General features: G+C 41.2%; 1 protein-coding gene across 2 annotated transcripts in view; it reads right to left on the bottom strand.

The window, feature by feature from the left end:
• Positions 1 to 22,090, bottom strand: part of slc14a2 (solute carrier family 14 member 2) — a 34,318-nt gene that overhangs the window by 5,637 nt on the left and 6,591 nt on the right. The window lies entirely within an intron of this gene.

Raw genomic sequence — 22,090 nt, 5'->3', positions numbered from 1 at the left:
CAAATATGGATTAACACCAGTGTTGGGTAAGTTACTTTAAAAAAGTAATTAGTTATAGTTACTAGTTACTTCTCACAAAAAGTAACTGCGTTAGTAACTGAATTACATCATTACAAAAGTAACTAATTACCAGGGAAAGTAACTATTGCATTACATAAAAAAAGTTTAAATATAAGAAATTTCTTGGATACCCCTAATATGAAATGTTAAATGTATGAATTAAATGGACACTAAATAGAACATGCTTCTTAAGAAATGTACCAAAAATAAATAAATAGTAATAGAAAATATAGCCTACACTACACATTCACTAGTGCATATCCTTAAAATGATAAAACTCACACACCTTTACAACTGGTAGACTGTATTGCCTACTTGAAGTATGTTCTTCCTCACAATATTAAGTTTAACAAAAAGTGCTCTCAATATAATACTGAACAATGTACCAACATAAATAATAATAATAAAATATAATCTTTTGGGGCTTTATTTTTATAACCTACAGAGAACGTCATCAACAGAGGTTAGCCAAATTCTAGTCGTGTTTGCCGCACAACAACCGGTCAACAAATAGCTATGTTTGAACGTTCCCTGCAGGTTATTTTGGAGTTTATGTTAGGCTATATAAACTAATTAAAACATTGCATATGATACCAATATGCTACAGAGATTATTCTAATGCTGAAATGTGTAATTTATTTATAAATAAAGTATTTATGCTCGTTGCTCGGACACATTCGGTCTTTGTCGCGCACTGTCGAGCGCGTTCTCGGACACACTCGGTCTCTCTCGCGCTCGACCTCGGACACACTCGGTCTCTCTCGCGCACTGTCGAGCGCGTTCTCGGACACACTCGGTCTCTCTCGCGCACTGTCGAGCGCGCTGGCTCGCGGCATTCGCCTCGCTTTTGTCCAGTCCGGCGCCTCATAAACACACACACAGAGAGAGCCTACTCGGATGAAAACCGCTTCAGTGAGCTCAATTATAGTAACGCCGCATTTTTATTGACAGTAACGGCAACGGCGTTGTAACGGAGGAAACAGTAATTAGTTTGATTACTCGTTACTGACAAAAATAACGCCGTTAGTAACGCCGTTTATTTATAACGCCGTTATTCCCATCACTGATTAACACATACTTGAGGCCAATCGCAGCTTGATAATCAGCTTAGTTGGAATAAAACAAAAGGACCTCTGTTGTTCAGGCCACTGGCTGTTATATTTATTAGCTGTTCAAGAGCATTTGTGAGTCATAACTGTCAAAAAGGAGACCAGCAGCTCGGCTCTCTTCATGTTGGAGTTATATTAGTACTACCATTCAAAAGTTTGGAGTTGGTAAGTTTTTTTATAGTTTTTAAAAGATGTCCCTTATTCTCACCAAGGCTGCATATATTTGATTTAAAAAAAATACAGTAAAAATAGTTTTAATATATTTCAAAATGTAATTTATTCCTGTGATGGCAAAGCTGCAGATCATTGAATGGCGGCGCGGGCGCACGCAGCGGCTTGGCACTCTCCTTTGCTTAGCAGCTTTATGGTGAAGTACACTCGATCTACACTTTTGATGATAAGAAACGGCAGCTCAGTATATGTACCTGGCAACTTTGGAACATTTCCGGTGGAGATTATTCGGCCAACGAAGCGTAGGGAACTAATCCGAGTCTCCGGAAAGAGACACCGACTGAGGAGGACGTGGAAGCAGAAGCGGGGGAAGAGGGCTGGGAGCCGGGACAGGCTTCGCCTAGCTCCACACAAACCTGCCGTGCCCAGCATTTTTCTTGCTAATGCCCGCTCTCTCGTCAACAAGATGGACGAGATGAGACTCCGGACTACGAATCACCGCTGGGACGGTTGTGTCACAATAATATCAGAGACATGGCTACATGAGAACATCCCGGATACAGCTGTGGAGCTAGCAGGCCGCGGTGTTTACAGATCAGACCGCACACAACAGTCTGGTAAGACGAGAGGGGGAGGAGTATGCGTGTTTATAAATAACAACTGGTGTAAGGATGTTACTGTCATGGAGAGACATTGCTGTGCAGACATGGAATTCCTGCTGCTAAAATGCAGACCGTTCTATTTACCCCGGGAGTTCACTGCTGTGTTTCTGGCTGCTGTGTATGTCCACCCACGTGCTAACGCTAAGTTAGCCATGAAAAAACTGTACGAGGCTATCAGTGCACAACAAAACAAGCTACCTGACAGTCTTTTCATTGTGGCGGGAGACTTTAATCATTAAAATTTGTTTCACAAAAACATTAAGATTGAAACGAGGAAGGGAAAAACACTGGATCAGGTGTATACGAATATAAAGGGAGCCTACAGAGCACTGCCAGCCCCCCACCTCAGTCAATCTGATCATCTGGCTCTTTTCCTGAGACCAACATACAGATCTGTTGCTAACAGAACTAAATGCCAAATCAAGACTGTGCAGATCTGGACTGAGGAAACAGAATCTGCACTACAGGACTGCTTTGAAGATACTATGTGGGAGCTCTTTGACCATGCAGACTGTCAGATACAGCCAAGTAGTAAGGCACAAGGACACAGGATTTCCAACAAAAAACGGGGTTTATTTACCCAAAAATAAGAAAAGGTCCCAATTAAGGGATACAAAATAAATCAACTTGTTCTAGCAAAACATCTAACTAGACTTAAATAAACTAAAGTAAATAAAACAAGTTTTAACTCAATATAACAAAAACTAAGGAGAACTGAACAGAACAAAATTACCCCCCAAATGAGGCAACAAACAGGTATTTATCACAGACGGTGAGCTCACTTAAACAAGACAGGGGAAGCATACAATCAACAATTTATAAATCAACGAATTAGTTACAAGTTAACCAATCAAAGTAAATAGAATAACAAACAAACCAATATAAGAATACAAAACAACAAATGTTAATAATAGAAGTAAATTGGAACCAATCAAAAATATAATTTCATATTCTTCACCCCCCCCATGACATAGCATCCAGTTGGTATCGCCAAGCGGAACGCTCAGACCATAAATATTTACTGCCGCACGCGCCTCAGCCTTTTGTCAGTCCAGACCGCGATGGCGGAAAGACGCACACCTGCAGCCAACACCACTCATCCAACCTCCATGCCACGGTAACTTAAACTCAAATAGAAACAAGGATAAGGAAACAGACATAGTACAACGCAAGCCAGTAAGTGTGCACTCCAAACCAACGAACGAAGTACTAACATGTATAAATAAAGCTTTGCAAATTTGTCAAACCAAATCTGTGTAGTGATTTTATTATACATGAACCTTAAATCCTATACTATACTAAACTCAAATATAAATGAATGATAAAGAGGAAGAAAATAACTATCAGTATGTGAATGAATGTATGTATCGTAAATGAATGCGTGTCTGTTACCCTTATCAATGTGTGGCCACAGGTTCGGCCATCACACAGACATTGAGAAATACACCACCACAGTACTGTCATACATTAAGTTCTGTATTGAAAACACCACCCAGACTAAACATGTCAAACTGATCCCTAACCAGAAGCCCTGGTTTAACAGAAATGTATATACTCTTCTGAAAGCCAGGGATGCTGCCTTGCGACCTGGGGACCAGGAGGCCTACAGGAAATCCAGAGTTGACCTTAGAAGGGGGATCACTTCTGCTAAGAAAAATTTGCAAATTTGTCAAACCAAATCTGTGTAGTGATTTTATTATACATGAACCTTAAATCCTATACTATACTAAACTCAAATATAAATGAATGATAAAGAGGAAGAAAATAACTATCAGTATGTGAATGAATGTATGTATCGTAAATGAATGCGTGTCTGTTACCCTTATCAATGTGTGGCCACAGGTTCGGCCATCACACACCCCCTCCCTTCAGACATCTCGTGGTGACAACGAGAGAAGTAGTCAGCGGTCACATTAGACTTGCCAGGAACATGCTGGACAGTGAACCGGAAAGGCTGCATAGCCAGATACCACCGTGTGATCCTCCCATTTGTGTCTTTCATCCTTTCCAACCACTGGAGAGCTTTATGGTCCGTTTCCAACTTGAACTCCCTTCCCAGTAGGTAATATCTCAAGGAGTCTAGGGCCCATTTAACTACCAAACATTCCTTCTCTATGGTCGAATAGCGAACTTCCCTTGGAAAGAGTTTGCGGCTTATAAAAGCCACAGGCCGTCGCTCACCAGGTGGTCCCTGTAACAGCACAGCCCCTATGCCCCTCTCAGAGGCATCCGTCTGCACAATAAATTCTTGATCAAAGTCTGGACTGTACAGCACAGCATTTTCTCTTAAAGCCGATTGAATATCTCGAAAGGCCGTCATCCTTTCTTCTGACCACTTGCATTGATTGGGACATCGGACCCCCACCATATCTGTCAACAGGGCAGCCCTGCTAGAGAAGTGAGGGATAAAACGATTATAAAATCCCGCCATTCCCAGAAAGGACCTGAGTTCCTTACGTGTCTGTGGAATGGGAGCTTCCTCTAACGCCTGGACCTTTCTGACTTGTGGTCGCACTACCCCGTTGCCAATGACAAAGCCCAGGTATTCGGTTTCCGTCCTGGCTACAGCACACTTGGCAGGGTTCACTGTGAGGCCTGCTTCTTGAAGACGCTGTAGAACCTCTTGAAGGTGTCGAACATGCTCCTCCCAGGTAGTACTGTAGATAACTATGTCATCCAAATAAGCTGCAGCAAAGGTTAGCCCATGTAACACCTGATCAATAAGTCTCTGAAAGGTAGCCGGTGCCCCATGCAGGCCAAAGGGTAAAACCCGGAAATGGAATAGCCCCCATGGTGTCCTAAATGCTGTTAAAGGACGGGCCTGTGGTGTCAGTGGTATCTGCCAATACCCTTTGGACAAATCGATGGTCGTCAGGTATTTGGCTTTGCCCAGTCGATCAATTAAGGCGTCTATACGGGGAGTAGGATATGAGTCAAACTGTGATACAGAATTCAAATACCGGAAGTCAATACAAAACCGGATACTCCCATCCTTTTTCGGTACTAGGACCACCGGATGACACCACTCGCTTTTAGAGGGTTCAATAATTCCCAGTCTCAACATCAAGTTCACTTCCTCCTTCAAGTCCTCTTGGAGTTTCTCAGGTATTCTGTAACTCATACGTCTAACAGCTGCATCAGGTTTTAATATCACATCATGTTGTATCAAAGATGTCAAACCGGGATATTCTGAGAAGGTTTCAGGGGTACATAGAGCTCTCACCTGGGATTGCTGATCTTCAGGCAGATGCTCCAGATTAATATTTCCAGCTACTGGTCGAGGCAAGTACTGGTCTTCCCATTCCTCCTCCTCCTTCACATGACGAATCATCATCACTTGTGCTCTCTGCTCAGGTCGGGATACCCACTTCTTCAACAGATTTACATGAAGTATTCGGCTAGCACGAATTTCCCCTGGAATGCCCACTTCATACGTGGTGGGACCTAGCTGGTTCTTGATCTCGAAGGGGCCCTGCCACTTGGCCAACAGTTTACTCTCCTGACTCGGCAGCATCACCAGTACTTTTTCTCCAACCACAAAGCCTCTTGCCCGTGCCGATTGGTCGTACCATGTTTTTTGGTGCTTCTGGGCCTCCATCAGGTGGGTTTGAGCCAAAGTCCTCATTTTCTCCAGACGTTCCCTCATTTGCAAGACATAAGACACAATGTTAATAGGCTCACTCTTACCATGTTCTCCTTCCCAGACTTCTTTAAGTAGTGTCAGAGGTCCCCGAACTTCATGGCCGTATAAGAGCTCAAACGGAGAAAACCCGGTAGAAGCCTGGGGTACTTCTCTATAAGCAAAAAGAAGATACGGGAGCCATTGGTCCCAGTCCCGGCCAGTCTCACCAACAAATTTCCGCAGCATTTGTTTCAATGTCTGATTAAATCGTTCTGTGAGCCCATCAGTTTGAGGATGGTATGGTGTTGTACGCAGACTCTTAATACCCAGCAACTGGTAGACCTGTTTCAGGAGATTGGACATGAAATTGGTCCCTTGGTCAGTGAGAATTTCAGCTGGCAGCCCGACTCTGGAAAAGAACTGGACTAGACAAGTTGCAACATACTTGGCTTTGACAGACTTTAAAGGAAATACCTCTGGGTACCTCGTAGCATAATCGGTGATCACCAGTAGAAACCGGTTCCCTGCACAGCTCTTTTCCACAGGGCCAACGACATCCATGCCCAGCCGTTCGAATGGTGTACTGATTACAGGGAGGGGCTGGAGGGGCACTCTCGATGGACGTTTGATGGATACTTTTTGACAATCAGGGCAACTTTTACAGTACTGGGCAACATCCGCTTCCAAGCCGGGCCAGTAAAAGTGTCTTTTGATACGTGCAGTGGTTTTCTTTTTCCCTAGGTGGCCAGCCCAGGGAATGGAATGGCTCAGGTGAAGGACAACCTCTCGAGTATCCTGTGGAACCACCAGCTGTTTTACCAGTCCGATCTGGCGGTAGAGTATGCCCTGTTCAAATACAAAATGCTCACCCTTGTCATTAGTGGGTCCCTCCCCTGTGGTCTCCTGGTTTGCTTTCTGTAGGCAAACAACAAGACTAACATCTTTTTGCTGTAATGCAATTATGTTAGTAGGCAGCTGGACATGTGGGGTTAGATTGCATGTGCTCTCTACGGGCAATTGGGAGGCATTATACTCAAGCTTTGCTCGTCTCTTTTGACGTCTGGATTTCCTTGATTTTGGGATGCCCATCGCTAAATCTACGTCATAAAAGGGCAATGTCGAAAGAGTCTGTATCGCTCCTTCCGGCTGCTTTGCCATGGCCCTTGTTATCACTATGTTGCACTGCTGCGAGGGCTTGACCAGATCTAGGAGTACTGGTAAATCACGACCAAGAACTACGGGATACGGAAGATTATCTGCTACCCCTACTTCTAACAGGTAGATTTGACCTTCAATCCCAATATATAGGTCTGCAGTGGGCACCATTCTTTCCTCCCCATGTACGCAGCAAATGGGTAATTTATTATAGGCCCTAATTAAAGATGGAGCCACAAATTTCCTGTTCACCAGGGTCTGGTCACTCCCGGTATCCACTAGGGCCTTCAGTTCTTTACCGTTTACGGTCACCGTCTTGATCTCTTCGATGGTTTTCTCCCGGGGTCTAATCCACTTGCCATAGAGTTCCTTCAGCCTTATGTACAGTTCTTTTGGACTCTCGGATGGATAGACATCTAAGGAGCGAAACCTCTGTCTATAGGTCTCTGCACTGATATCGTATTTACTGAGGATGGCTGCCTTGACCTTCTCATACTCGATACAATCATCCAAATCCATATTAACATATGCAGCCCTTGCTTTGCCAGTCAATAACGGAATCAAATGAAAAGTCCAATCGGCCTTGGGCCAGCGGCAAGCGGTGGCAATTCGCTCAAAAGTTATTAAAAAATGCTCTATATCATCAGAGTCAGCCAACTTTTCCAGTCGAGGTTCCCGAGGCCACGTTGGTCCCGAATAATCAACAGTAGGGTCAGCATCCCTTGTGTGGGAGGTAAACTGGTGAGGAGAGCGTCGGGTCCCAGGATCTGCATCTCCACCCTGGCCGTCAAGATAATCTAAATCAGTCGGGCGTGGCTCAGGAGTAAAGGAGGTACGAGCCTGAACCTCAGTCTGTAATAAGCTGAATTGATGTTGGAGAGCTCTGAATCGTCGCTCCTGTTCTCCATACTCCTGCTTCCTTGCTGCCTCCCGGGCATCCATTTTCGCCATATGGGCTCGAAACAGGCCAGTCAAATCACCCACTGATGGTTCTCTACTTGCCACCTCCTTTTCCCCATCAAACACCTCTTCGTCTATAATCCTCTCCTCATCTCTTTCTTCTCGCTCCGTTGGAGCAAGCTTAGAAGCTCCTTTCTTCGGCGGTCGACTCATAACTCCTCAAAAAAAAATTTTTTCCTTTTTTTTTTTTTCCTCGAGAGGAGAGAGGGGGGGAAACCTGTGTCCTCTACTGGCTTATCCCACCGCTGCCACCATATGTCAGATACAGCCAAGTAGTAAGGCACAAGGACACAGGATTTCCAACAAAAAACGGGGTTTATTTACCCAAAAATAAGAAAAGGTCCCAATTAAGGGATACAAAATAAATCAACTTGTTCTAGCAAAACATCTAACTAGACTTAAATAAACTAAAGTAAATAAAACAAGTTTTAACTCAATATAACAAAAACTAAGGAGAACTGAACAGAACAAAATTACCCCCCAAATGAGGCAACAAACAGGTATTTATCACAGACGGTGAGCTCACTTAAACAAGACAGGGGAAGCATACAATCAACAATTTATAAATCAACGAATTAGTTACAAGTTAACCAATCAAAGTAAATAGAATAACAAACAAACCAATATAAGAATACAAAACAACAAATGTTAATAATAGAAGTAAATTGGAACCAATCAAAAATATAATTTCATATTCTTCACCCCCCCATGACATAGCATCCAGTTGGTATCGCCAAGCGGAACGCTCAGACCATAAATATTTACTGCCGCACGCGCCTCAGCCTTTTGTCAGTCCAGACCGCGATGGCGGAAAGACGCACACCTGCAGCGAACACCACTCATCCAACCTCCATGCCACGGTAACTTAAACTCAAATAGAAACAAGGATAAGGAAACAGACATAGTACAACGCAAGCCAGTAAGTGTGCACTCCAAACCAACGAACGAAGTACTAACATGTATAAATAAAGCTTTGCAAATTTGTCAAACCAAATCTGTGTAGTGATTTTATTATACATGAACCTTAAATCCTATACTATACTAAACTCAAATATAAATGAATGATAAAGAGGAAGAAAATAACTATCAGTATGTGAATGAATGTATGTATCGTAAATGAATGCGTGTCTGTTACCCTTATCAATGTGTGGCCACAGGTTCGGCCATCACACAGACATTGAGAAATACACCACCACAGTACTGTCATACATTAAGTTCTGTATTGAAAACACCACCCAGACTAAACATGTCAAACTGATCCCTAACCAGAAGCCCTGGTTTAACAGAAATGTATATACTCTTCTGAAAGCCAGGGATGCTGCCTTGCGACCTGGGGACCAGGAGGCCTACAGGAAATCCAGAGTTGACCTTAGAAGGGGGATCACTTCTGCTAAGAAAAATTGAACAGCATTTTAAAGAAAATAATCATTGCAGCATGTGGCAGGGAATTTAGGACAATAACAAACAATACAGCAAACTATGGCCCACCCTCTTCTGCTGACCCTTCTCTTCCGGACCAGCTGAATCTCTTCTTCGCTCGCTTTGAGGATGGAGCCAGTGCAGGACAGACCATCGTCAGTACTCATGTGGATGAGCAACCAATCGTACTAGATCAGCACCAGGTCAAGCGGGCCTTGCAGAACATTAACATCAGAAAAGCACCTGGACCAGATGGGGTCCCAGGATGTGCACTAAAGGTATGTGCTCACCAGCTTGCAGCTGTTTGGACTGACATATTTAACAGGTCATTGGAGGAGGCTATAGTTCCTACCTGCCTAAAGACTGCTACCATCATACCTGTTCCAAAACAGACAACTGTTGCATGCCTGAACGACTATAGACCAATAGCATTAACACCAGTCATAATGAAATGTTTTGAGAAATTGGTACTGAACAGCATCAAGGCCTTCATTCCAGCTAATCTGGACCAACACCAATTTGCCTACAGAGCCAACAGATGCACCGATGATGCCATCTCACTTGCACTTCACACTGCCCTCACTCACCTGGAGAACCCCAACACATATGTCAGGATGCTTTTTGTTGACTTTAGTTCAGCTTTTAACACCATCAACTCCAGCAAGCTAGTCAACAAACTGCTGTTGCTTGGCCTGGACTCTCACCTCTGTAAGTGGATCAAGAACTTTCTCACTGACAGACCCCAGCATGTCAGACTTGGAAATATTACCTCCTCCACCACCATCCTCAACACTGGCACTCCCCAGGGTTGTGTTCTTAGTCCACTCCTTTACTCGCTATTCAACATTAAAGTTATGAGCCTGTCTGATAGTCTAATCCAAATGGCTCTTGGAGCCAAAGTCCCAGCTCCAGACGTTGAATCGTTAGGATGATTGGATTAGCAATGCAATAGACTGTTATGCTTATTGAATTAGGATTGGCCAGACCCTCAGTCTCTAGGGTGTGTTACCTAAACCTGTATACTCATTTACATGCTTTGTTTGAATTTGTCTCAACCTTCAAAAGTCCCTCCTCCTAAAATGCCTATAAGACACCATGTAAAGTTATGTTACTTTAGAGTTTGTTGGATGACTGCAGCCACGCTCAGCGAAGTCCTCAATAAAGAATAACTTCTGCTTGAACGATATCCCAACATCTCCTGGTTTTGCTTCGATGAAGGAATAAAAAGAAGTTTCCAACAGCGGACACCTGACAAACTGGGTCGCGTAGCCGAACCGGATTGTTCTGATGAGCCAGTGTGGCGTGTTGGAAAGCGCTAGCCACACATCCAAACTCCACTCCAACAGCACCAATGGGACAATGTCTGGCGTATCCGCGGTGGGTAGTTCGCAGCTCAATAGTATCAAATGTTGCACTTAGATCGAGTAACACTAATAGCGAGATACAACCACGATCGGATGATAAGAGCAAATCGTTTGTGACTCTAATGAGACCTGTCTCAGAACTATGGTACGGTCTAAATCCTGACTGAAAATCCTTGCAGATATCATTTCTTTCTAAAAAGGAACATAGTTGTGAGGATTCTGCCTTTTGTAGTATCTTTGACAGAAAAGGTAGATTCGAGATCGGCCTGTAATTGACTAATTCTGTAGGATCAAGTTGCGTTTTTTTAACAAGCGGTTTAATCATAGCCAGCTTAAAAGTTTTTGGTACGTACCCTAATGACAAAGATGAATTAATGATATTAAGAAGAGGATCTCTGACATCTGGAAGCATCTCTTTCAGTAGCTTAGTCAGTATAGGGTCTAACATACATGTTTGTCGATTTAGATGATTTAACAAGTTTAGAAAATTCTTCCTCTCCTATAGCAATGAATGAATCAAATTTTTCCTCAAGGAAACTACAATACACTGCTTGATGCGATACTGTAGTAGATGGCTGCAGGGTTATAATTTTCTCCCTGATATTATCAATCTTGTTAGTAAAGAAGTTCATAAAGTCATTACTGCTGTGCTGCTTGGAAACGTCTGGGGTTTATTTTCTTCTAATAGGGTTGAAAAATAAGCAGATCTAGCAGCTTTAAGGCCTCTCTGTACGCAATCGTGCTCTCTTTCCATGAAATGCGAAAAAACTCTAGTTTTGTTTTCTTCCAGTTGCGCTCCATTTTTCTGGCTGCTCTCTTAAGGGCCTGAGTGTGCTCGTTGTACCACGGTGTTGGACTGTTTCCTTTAATCTTCTTTAAGCACAAAGGAGCAACTGTGTCTAAGGTGATGGAAAAGAGAGAGTCAAACATTTCTGTCGCAATATCAAGTTCTTCTAAGCTATCTGGGATGCTGACGAGATGAAATTGATCAGGAAGATTATTTATAAAGCAATCTTTAGTGGCAGAAGTGATACAGTGAGGAAAATAAGTATTTGAACACCCTGCTATTTTGCAAGTTCTCCCACTTAGAAATCATGGAGGGGTCAGAAATTGTCATTGTAGGTGCATGCCCACTGTGAGAGACATAATCTAAAAAAAAAATCCAGAAATCACAATGTATGATTTTTTAACTATTTATTTGTATGATACAGCTGCAAATAAGTATTTGAACACCTGAGAAAATCAATGTTAATATTTGGTACAGTAGCCTTTGTTTGCAATTACAGAGGTCAAACGTTTCCTGTAGTTTTTCACCAGGTTTGCACACACTGCAGAAGGGATTTTGGCCCACTCCTCCACACAGATCTTCTCTAGATCAGTCAGGTTTCTGGGCTGTCGCTGAGAAACACGGAGTTTGAGCTCCCTCCAAAGATTCTCTATTGGGTTTAGGTCTGGAAACTGGCTAGGCCACGCCAGAACCTTGATATGCTTCTTACAGAGCCACTCCTTGGTTATCCTGGCTGTGTGCTTCGGGTCATTGTCATGTTGGAAGACCCAGCCTCGACCCATCTTCAATGCTCTAACTGAGGGAAGGAGGTTGTTCCCCAAAATCTCGCAATACATGGCCCCGGTCATCCTCTCCTTAATACAGTGCAGTCGCCCTGTCCCATGTGCAGAAAAACACCCCCAAAGCATGATGCTACCACCCCCATGCTTCACAGTAGGGATGGTGTTCTTGGGATGGTACTCTTCATTCTTTTTCCTCTAAACACGTTTAGTGGAATTATGACCAAAAAGTTCTATTTTGGTCTCATCTGACCACATGACTTTCTCCTATGACTCCTCTGGATCATCCAAATGGTCATTGGCAAACTTAAGACGGGCCTTGACATGTGCTGGTTTAAGCAGGGGAACCTTCCGTGCCATGCATGATTTCAAACCATGACGTCTTAGTGTATTACCAACAGTAACCTTGGAAACGGTGGTCCCAGCTCTTTTCAGGTCATTGACCAGCTCCTCCCGTGTAGTTCTGGGCTGATTTCTCACCTTTCTTAGGATCATTGAGACCCCACGAGGTGAGATCTTGCATGGAGCCCCAGTCCGAGGGAGATTGACAGTCATGTTTAGCTTCTTCCATTTTCTAATGATTGCTCCAACAGTGGACCTTTTTTCACCAAGCTGCTTGGCAATTTCCCCGTAGCCCTTTCCAGCCTTGTGGAGGTGTACAATTTTGTCTCTAGTGTCTTTGGACAGCTCTTTGGTCTTGGCCATGTTAGTAGTTGGATTCTTACTGATTGTATGGGGTGGACAGGTGTCTTTATGCAGCTAACGACCTCAAACAGGTGCATCTAATTTAGGATAATAAATGGAGTGGAGGTGGACATTTTAAAGGCAGACTAACAGGTCTTTGAGGGTCAGAATTCTAGCTGATAGACAGGTGTTCAAATACTTATTTGCAGCTGTATCATACAAATAAATAGTTAAAAAATCATATATTGTGATTTCTGGATTTTTTTTTTTTTGATTATGTCTCTCACAGTGGACACGCACCTACGATGACAATTTCAGACCCCTCCATGATTTCCAAGTGGGAGAACTTGCAAAATAGCAGGGTGTTCAAATACTTATTTTCCTCACTGTAGGTCTAACATATTTGTAACACAGAGCCGACTTTGCAGCCTTGGCTAGATTAAGTATACACAAGACTAGATAATGATCTGAGATGTCATCGCTCTGCTGTAGAACTTCAATGGCATCAACATTGATTCCATGTGATAATATTAGATCTAGAGTATGATTACGACAATGAGTAGGTCCTGACACGTGTTGTCTAACTCCAATAGAGTTCAGAATGTCTTAAAATGCCAATCCCAATGCATCTTTTTCGTTATCTACATGTATATTAAAATCACCAACAATTAGGACTTTATCTGCAGCCAGTACTCAGAACTCTGATAGAAAATCAGCAAATTATTTGATAAAGTCTGTATGGTGCCCTGGTGGCCTGTATACAGTAGCCAGCACAAATCTCAAACGTGATTTATCATTTACACTAGATAGTGTTACATTAAGCACCAACACTTCAAAATAATTATATTTAAAACAAGACTTCTCAAAGCAGCACCATCCCAGGAGGGATGAATACCATCTCTTTTCAACAGGTCAGGTCTGCCCCAAAAACGTTTCCAATTGTCTATGAATTCTATATTATTTTGCAAACACCACTTAGACAGCCAGCCACTGAGTGAGCACAGTCTACTCCAGCAAACATGAAGGGGGCCAGAGCGAGTTCACACACCTCTTTAACATTAATTTTGGTGATCTCCGACTGGCGAAGTCGAACATCATTAGTGCCGACGTCAATAATAATCTTAGAGAATTTACGATTAGCATTAGCCAGCACTTTTAAATTTGCTTTGATGTCAGGCGCTCTGGCTCCTGGCAAACGTGACTATGGTGGCGGGTGTCTCTATTTTCACGTTCCGTGTAATAGAATCACCAATAACTAGGGCACATTCAACTTTGTCTTTGTTTTGTCCAGCGACTACAGCGTCTCACGGTCACCCAGTTGCCCTGCTGCACGGGCTCTACAGCCGGAACCGACCAATGTACAGAGTTCACTAAGCTAGTCGCATCCAAAGCAGTATCTAAAGCCCTTGCATTCTTACTATCCTCGATTAAAGTTTGGATGCGTGTCTCTAGTTCTGAAATCTTCTCCGTCAGCCTGACTATCTCCCTGCATTTATCACATGTATATCCTTCATTGCTGACAGAGAATGATGTGACATGAAGTGCAAGTGACAATAACAGGAGAAGACATTACGGTTGACGGGTAATCTATCGATAAGCACACTCTGGTGACCAGATTTCTCAGGGGAGCGAGGAGATTGTGTCCTTCACGGCCGCCATCTGTGCCGCCATGGGATCTAGCTCTAGTTTTGAGGGCTCTCTCTCAACCACCGTTCGAGCCCCTAGCTTCGATTGCTGTTAAGGAGTTCTCCCTGAAAACGGCTTTACTCCTTGCTCTCGCCTCTGCGAAGCGCATTGGAGACTTACACACGTTCTCGGTGAACGACAATTGTATCTATTTCAGGCACAGCGACTGCAGCGTCACTCTCCTGCCAAGACGGGGCTACGTGCCTAAGTCACTCTCTACACTGTTCAAAGCACAGGTTGTTTCCCTGCTCACTTTATCTGCTGAGCCGTCATCCTCGTGTGACGCTGACGCTGAGAGCGCTGTTTGCCCTGTCAGGGCTTTGCGGATGTATGTGAATCGCTCGGCCGCCTTTCGTCAGTCGGACCAGCATTTTGTGTGCTTTGGTGGATGTACTAAGGGACGTGCTGTCTCAAAACAGAGACTTTCTCACTGGATTGTGGACGCTATCCCTTAACATCAGAGCTCATCCGACGAGGGCAGTTGCCTCTTCATGGGCCTGGTTTAGAGGGGTGTCTATCCAGGATTTATGTCTTGCTGCTGGCTGGTCTTCTCAGAGCACCTTCGCCAGATTTTACAAGCTGGATGTACTATCTGTGGTGTTCCAAGTGCTTTCGGTGAGTTAAGTTTCTTACTCATGTATTGTGAACTATTGTAACCAACTATGCAGTGGTTACCGCTATGCTGTTAACTCTGTGTATATGGCTACTAGTGTTAATACAGTGTAATACAATACACTGTGTTTAACCCTCACTGTGTTTGAGTGCTTATTGTGTTGCGTCTGCTCTGGATCAGTGCAGCCTTCGCTTTCATTGCATTTGGATATGCAAATTTGTATAGGGTCGAGCTGATGTCTCATTGGTCTAGTTCCACCTATCAGATGCGAGCACTCCTAGCGGCACGGCTATTGGCTGACTGTCTGTCTCTTCCGTAGCTGGTGTAACTTGACCTCGTTTCTCCGGGCTTATCTTCACTACTCTCACAGTGGGATTTAATACAGTTCCCGCAGCGTTGCTACGCAATGTAAAGTTACCACTCTCGAAAGGGAACGTCTCCGGTTACTATCGTAACCTCGGTTCCCTGAGAGGCAGGAATGAGACATTGCGTTAGCCGCCATGTTCGCTGTTTGATCAGCTGTACAAGCGTTCAGTCGTGATTCTGACGCAATGCATTTTATACTGCCCGCGAGCCTGTCAGTATTTGCATACTTTGCAACAAGTGCTACTTTATATGTAGCCTATCTGATTTAAAATGAGCAGAAATCTGTAATAAATGTAACGACCCAAAGACAAAATAACTGATGAAAATAAACTGTTGTGTCGTTCAGAACAATAGCCTTGTGTGCGGTGGTATGACAGAAGCTGTGCACAAGGCAACCTGAGTTTGAATCCTGGCTAGAGGTTCAGGCTTCTCAAGCCAACATCAAAGTTTGTTCACAAACTTTAGCCTCTAGTGTGTTATTAACATATATAATGGATAGAGTAGATATTTTAATAGATACTCGTGAAGTAGCTCATCTATACTTTTAATAAATTACATAATTTTTGATTACTAATTAGGCTGGCTCATTTAGTTTTCAATGTCAATGTTGTTTGTGATCTTAAGATGTAATATGTATTTGTATTCTTTCTGTTTACACTGTTGCTTGCTCCTCTGTTATAGGCTATGAGGAAAAACTTTACTCTGCACACAGAGAATAAAGCTCTATGCTGCTAACAGGGAGAGCAGATGGAAAATTTTAAGAGAAGAACAGTAGAACACCAGTAAAACAGACAACTGTATTATTTTTCTGCCAGGACCAAGACAAGCAAACACAATGATGAGCACTCTGAGCAAACACTGCATTAAGACGCAGGATTAAATGTTGGACTTTACTGTGTTCTTCAATGTGTGATGAAGCATTTATTGTGGGTAAAATTCTGAATCATTTATATGGATGCCATTTATAAACCTGTTAGATTTTGATGTTTTATTTTTAGAGATTATGTTCAGATTATGTTTTAACAATGTTATAGATAAGATTTTTATGTTTAGGAGAACATTCTGAGAACAAAGATAAAACTTTTTGAGAATGTTCAGGTACTTAAGCTGGACTATGATGCTATTTTCTTCTAGATCTTCTGTACAGCCGAAACAAACTTTGTTGCATTATTTTCCTGTTATCACTGTAAAGCTGCTTTGAAACAATCTGTATTGTAAAAAGCGCTATATAAATGAAGGTGACAACTTGACAATGTTCTAACAATGTTATCACTAAACATATAGAATGTTTTAGAGAATGCTAAGCTATCTTTTAAGAGAACATTCTGTGTGTACTGTTATGGAAAATTTTGATTTTCATTGATTTGCAGTATTGATTTTCATTGACTTTCAGTAAAACATTGAAATGACCTTCTATACGTGGTCTACGTGGTAAAACTGATGTGTATGTGTTTCTCTTAATGCTGGGTAACAGGTGGGACGTCAGGAGGCGGCAGAATGAGAAGGGACCTCTGACTTCTAGGGTCAGAGGTCGCCCAATTTAGAACTTGTGAGTTTGTAAGAACAAACTTAGCAGTATCAGAAAACTAGCAGGGAAGCCTCTCCTTGTTTAGATAAGGGCCTGTAAGCAGAAGACCTTGAAAGCAGTATAAAGACTCCTCTGCCCTCCCTCTCGTCGTCGCACTTGTTTCACAAACTGTACTGGTGACTTCTGTGTGGCAACTGGGCCTTCTATAAAATAAAATACTTTTTAATGATCATTTGAATTTCAGAGTGTCTCTTACGCAGTTGATGATTGTTTAATGAATTTTTGCCACAACAGTACAAATATAAAACTTCCTGTTAAAAACTTTATAAGAATGCATGGGGGGGATAATGTTCAAACAGTGTTATCACTAAACATTTTTAGAATGTTTTTAGAGAATGTTCTCCTACCTTTTAGAAGAACATTCTAGGAACAAAGGTAAAACTTCACGCTAAAACGTTTATGAGAACATTTAGTGTTATCACTAAACATATAGAAAGTTTTAGAGAATGTTATCCTACCTTTTAGGAGAACATTCTGGGAACAACAATAAAACTTCCCGCTGAAAACATTACTAGAATACTGCAGGGAAATGTTCTTAAGACATTTTTAGAACAAAAAAATTCTAGCTAGGTTGCAGACTCTGCTTTTTCTGTGTGAGTTTGTGTGTTTTGGAGGAGGCGTGGCTTTGGAGATGCTCTGAAGGGAGGGTGGGATCTTATGCTTTCAAAGCTAGCTTGCTATTGCTAGCCTCTCTGAAATTGACTACCCTATCCCTTTAAATACTACAAGTGTCTCAGGAACTTGCAATCTGTGGAATGTGAAAACATTAAGTCAAACAATAGACAGGTTTTTTTTTTTTAATGGCCCAATAGGTTTAATACCAATCCCAGCTGTTAGCCTATGTTTAAAATGAGAGATAGCTTAGCTTCATGTAGTGTTTATTCTCATGACAAACATCTTCTTTCCTACTAGCAATTGTATTATATTATTTTCCATTCAGTTGGTTCCAACAGCTAACTTCAAAGAATTGATGAACAAGCCAAGATTTAAATTGTATGCCAAGTTTATTTATACTGCAAAAAATAGAATTTATGATATTGGATACACTTGAGCTAAACATACTGTATTTGTTTTCTGAATAATTTAATTTGAATGTTTCTTTGCCTGCATGAAAAATAGCAAAAGGTATGTTGTATGTTGCATGCTGGGACCAGCATGGGATGATGGTTGCTGGTTTGCTGATCCCGCATGAGAAGCAGGAGTGCTGCTGGTGGTTGACCAGCTCATCTTTGCTTGTGAATGGCATGACTTTTCTGCTCCACCAACTAGATCAGCACTACTGGAATGCATGCTGGTTTATTCTGGGGTTTTCAGCAGAGTCATACCATTTAAAACCATGATATAGGGTAAATGGTAGCTGAATCATCTTTATCATGAGTAAAAATCACTACAGAGTAAAAATCAGCATTAGGTTAAAATGATATTTTATTCAAGAGGTGTCCCCACTGTCACAGTAAAGGTGATTGACAGAAACACCTGCAAAATTGTGATTTGGGGATGTATTATATTTTCTATTTAGTGTAGTAGATCTTTAGCTTTTGAAAATGTACCTATTTATTCTGTGCTCTCTGATAACCATTTACATTAAAATACATTTTTGACCATTATTTAAAACAAAATAAAGAATCGTACACAGGCCACTTCCATTTGGGTGGCTTCATAAGTACTATACCAATGCAGTAAAGATATGATACTGTTATGTCATTGTCTGTTAATGGTGTTTATGTAAGAACTGAAAATGTCAATCATAAATGCCTTTGATGGACAACTATCACACGCTAAACAATTCTAATCATGCACTCAAGTGACTCATGAATGCTGTCATTTAACTTGGTGATTAAACTGACTAAATTTAGCTTGACTGAACTGACATGTTTTATAATATATATCCGCCACAACATTAAAAGCACTGAGAGGTTAAGTGAATAACATATAGGCTATTGTTATATTGTAACAATTAGTCTACCTGTCAATAAGGGGTGTGATATATTTGGTAGCAAGACAACAGTCAGTTCTAGATTTTCATGTGTTGGAAGGAGGAAAAATTGAAAAGCGAAAAATCTAAATGACTTTGACAAGGGCCAAATAGTGACGACTAGATGACTGGGTCAGAGCATCTCCAAAACAGTAAGTCTTGTAGGGTGTAGGGGAGCACGGGGCACAACGTAACACGGGACTAGTTGTAACACACTTGTTTTAAATACTTCCACACATGCTAGGATGACAAAACTTGGTGTATTTACTAGTTGCCATATCAACACTATATAGAGAAAAAATTCCGCCAAAATTAAAAAAAAATTGGAAGATATCCATAGACATTTATTAAACCATAGCAAAAGTAAATTTCTTAAGTTAATTTTTCATCTCTTTTTTTTTTGTGTTTATTTAAAATTAGACAAATCTGATATTATTTTAATCTCCAATATGTTATTTAACAGTTTAGATAGTTCTTTAATGCTTCGCTAACTAGCAGAAGACACTAGCAGGGTTTAAATCCCAGTTGTGCAGGCGGGGCATGATGTAACACTGCGTTACAATGTGCCCCTATTAGAAATATGCTATTATATTCTATAGTTTTATTAATTTTATTGAGAAAACATGAGAAAAAGGTGAATAAAGACTGAGAGTCAATGTTCAGAAATTACTAATTATTTATTTGTTTTGAACTATGTTGTATAGCTGTGTTTTCCTGTGTTCGTAGTCAAAACTCAAAAATGAGTTTATATTTAATTATTAAAAATTGCCATTATTTTATATGAAAAAGTTTTTTAATTGTATTTTATTTAGAAAATATTTTAGTTTGTCTTGTATATTTTTTTTATTAGATCGGATAACATTTTAAGCTGTCATATGTCATGTTACAATGTGCCCCTCACATGTTACAATGTACCCCACCTATGGGGCATGTTGTCACATTTCACTTCCATTCTTTCGGGGTATATCCAGAAAAAAGTATATACTGTATTAATAAAACAAAACCACATAATTGTACTAGACATGTGGGAAATTAATGTGGGAAAAAATAAATACTCTGAACCATAAGTAGATTTACACAAACTGAGAAAGTCAAAAAGCGTTACTTTGTGCCCCGCTCTCCCCTACCCGGTATGCAGTGGTACCAAGAGGTGCAAGGAAGGACATCCAGTGCTCTGGGCAATGTCTGCTGGGAAACCTAGATTTGTACCACCTAAAGATTGGTGCAGACCATGTTACCCATTCATGGTAATGGTGTTCCATGATGGCAGTGGCCTCTTTCAGCAGGATAAATTGCATTCTGCCACACTGCAAAACATTTTCAGGAATGGTTTGAGGAACATTGTCAAGGAACATTGAGAAACAAGTTCAAGGTGTTGCCTTGGCTTCCAAATCCACCACATATCAATCCAATTGAGTATCTATGGGATGTGCTGGACCAACAAATCCGATCCATGGAAACCCCACCTTGCAACTTGCAGGGCTTAAAGAATCTGCTGCCAATGTCTTTGTGCCAGACACCACAGGTCACTTTCAGTACCTTGCGCATCACAACTGTTTTGGCCGAACAAGGGGGACCACAATATTAGGCAGGTGGTTTTAATGTTGTGGATGAAAAAAAAAATAGAAGAAGAGGGCCATATCTTATGAAAGCAGACCTAGAATGATTTTATTTTCATTTTATTTTTTTAATCTTTAATTTTTGTTTGTTTGTTTCCTGTTATTAGGACTGCACAGTGGTGATAGTATACAAATAAATGGCCACAAACAAATTACTCACATAATGAGACATCCTCAAGTACCCTTGGCAATGTTCTTTCTCTCTGGTATGAATCACAACTGTAATAAAAACAATTCACTGCAATTACTGTTGATTCTTGTACCTGTGGGAATGAGGACTGCCAGTATCCTATTTAAAAAGCAGTCTGTCCACTGACTAGGTTTGCTCAGTTTTAAGTGCCAAATATTTGGTTGAATTAAAGGCAAAGTTGCGTTCATTTCCTCTTTAAAACAAGATGCACAGCTCCACCTACAGGCAGGACAGATGATGACCAATGCTCCCATTGAACACAAGAGGGCAGAAGAGTTCCACTTTTTTAAATGCTGTGATCATGCTTGTGGAGTAAGTTGTGTTTTCATGTCTAAAGCTGAAGAACACAAAATGTTGTTTTAGAAAAGAACACTAATTTTATTACAATACTATTTGGAAGGAAATTAAGAAAGATTGCACTTTGCTTTAACTTTCTTCACTGACGGTTAATGCATTTCTTACATTTAAGCCAAAGAGTATTAAAATGAATTATAGATTGTCCTGATTACTACTATCTATTCAGTGAGTTATTAATTAACTGACCTGTAGTGCCAAATCAGTGATGCCTCAGGAGAACAGCACTATAAGACCATTCATCTCTCCATCTGTGTATTATTTTAATCCAATTGAACTTGAAACATCATGACACTCAATAACAGGAATGCAAGTTTTCTTTTTGTAAGAGAGGGTTTGGCAGGCAATGTGATGAGATTTCCATATGGAAGACCAGCTTTAAGAGCAAATGCAATATTGTCCAAACAATTATGCAAACAATGGAAGATTGTGGTTAATTCATAATAAACGTAACTTACTCGTCATTTACATTTATCATGCGCTGGACTTCAACCAATCAAATCTTCCTCATGTCTGACTTATGCTGAAAATCAATTAATTGAAGAAAATGCCTGAATCCAGATTTTGTGTGTGTGTGCTCAAAACCATTACAGTTAACTGAATTGAAAACACATGTGGGGTAAAGCTCTGTCTAATTTCTAGGCAATTTAAGTATCACAAAATGAGGAAAACTTGCACTTCTTCCTAGTAATATAGTGTATAATACTAAAGAGAATTTTGCCAACCGTCTTAAAATAACCAATAATTATTTTTGAGTAGGAAATGAGGTTATAAATTCTGCAGGTTTTTTGTCATGTCTGCAAAATGGAGCTGCACATCAAAATGTGAATTCCTCTAGTGTGAGTGCCAGCGCTACATTGCAGACAGTCAGACCACGTGCCCAAACAATTACGTATTGCCCGAAAGTAGTAGCTTAGTTGAGCTGCA

This window comes from Abramis brama (genome assembly GCF_963993115.1).
Source record: "Abramis brama genome assembly, chromosome: 5".
Lineage (NCBI taxonomy): Eukaryota > Metazoa > Chordata > Actinopteri > Cypriniformes > Leuciscidae > Abramis > Abramis brama.
Note: the sequence above shows the minus strand (reverse complement) of the source record. Positions and strands in the feature narration are given on the sequence as shown.